Genomic DNA, 912 nt, shown 5'->3' with positions numbered 1-912 from the left:
GCCGGGCAGCCCCGCGCCTCTGCCCAAGCCAGTCCGGGACACGCGGGCGGCCTCAGTCCGCACAGCCCGCAGCGGGCGCCGCCCGGCGGCTGCTCCGTCTCCGGGCCAGGGCGTTCCGCTCGTCTCCCTGGTTGGTCTTTCTCCTTCTTCTTTCTTTCTCTTCTGGCTCTTGCTTCCTTATTAATTTTGCTTTTTATCTTACTTTATTTTATTTTGCAAGTTTCCTCCTTTGTCCTGCTCTTTTGGTCTTTCTTCTCTTTTACTTTTTTACTTTATTACCTCTCTATTCTTTTTTTCTTCTCTCTTCATTTTCTGCTCCTTGTATTCCCTCCTTTCTCCACATTTCAATATGTATATATCTAGGTATGTCTAGATAGATAGATAGATAGACAGACAGATCTGTATGTGTATGTGTGCAAAAGAGAGTAAGAAGTAACCAGTGATTTAACTGGGTATGTCAGGTTCACCCTTAGGACAATTGTGTTCACAGGAACCAAACAAAACAAACTACAAATACAGGCTCAAAAAAAAAAAATCTCACAGCCTCCCTCAATCTCTGTCTACACTTCCATCCCTCTGCAGCCCGAAGTATTCTCTTACGCCCCCTCAACATTAGACCTTTACTCCAGCTATAAAAATACTTCCAAGCTGGGCCCTGCTGGCGCATACCTGTAATCCCAGCACTTGGGAGGCAGAGGCAGGAGGATCGCTGTGAGGCCGAGACTAGCCAGGGCTACAAAGTGAGCTCAAGGCCCGCCTGAACTGCATAGTGAGAACCTGTCTCAAAAAGACCAAAAAAAAAAAAAAAAAAAAAAAAACTTCCAACAGAGCCTGACCGCCTATTTTTCACCTCTTGACATTTCTCCTATTACTTCCTCTTCCCACTGACATCCTTTTCCCCTTCTTTTTACC

Source organism: Chinchilla lanigera, unplaced genomic scaffold (assembly GCF_000276665.1).
Source record: "Chinchilla lanigera isolate Chin_1 unplaced genomic scaffold, ChiLan1.0 scaffold00071, whole genome shotgun sequence".
Classification (NCBI taxonomy): Eukaryota; Metazoa; Chordata; class Mammalia; order Rodentia; family Chinchillidae; genus Chinchilla; species Chinchilla lanigera.
This window is presented reverse-complemented; position numbering follows the sequence as displayed.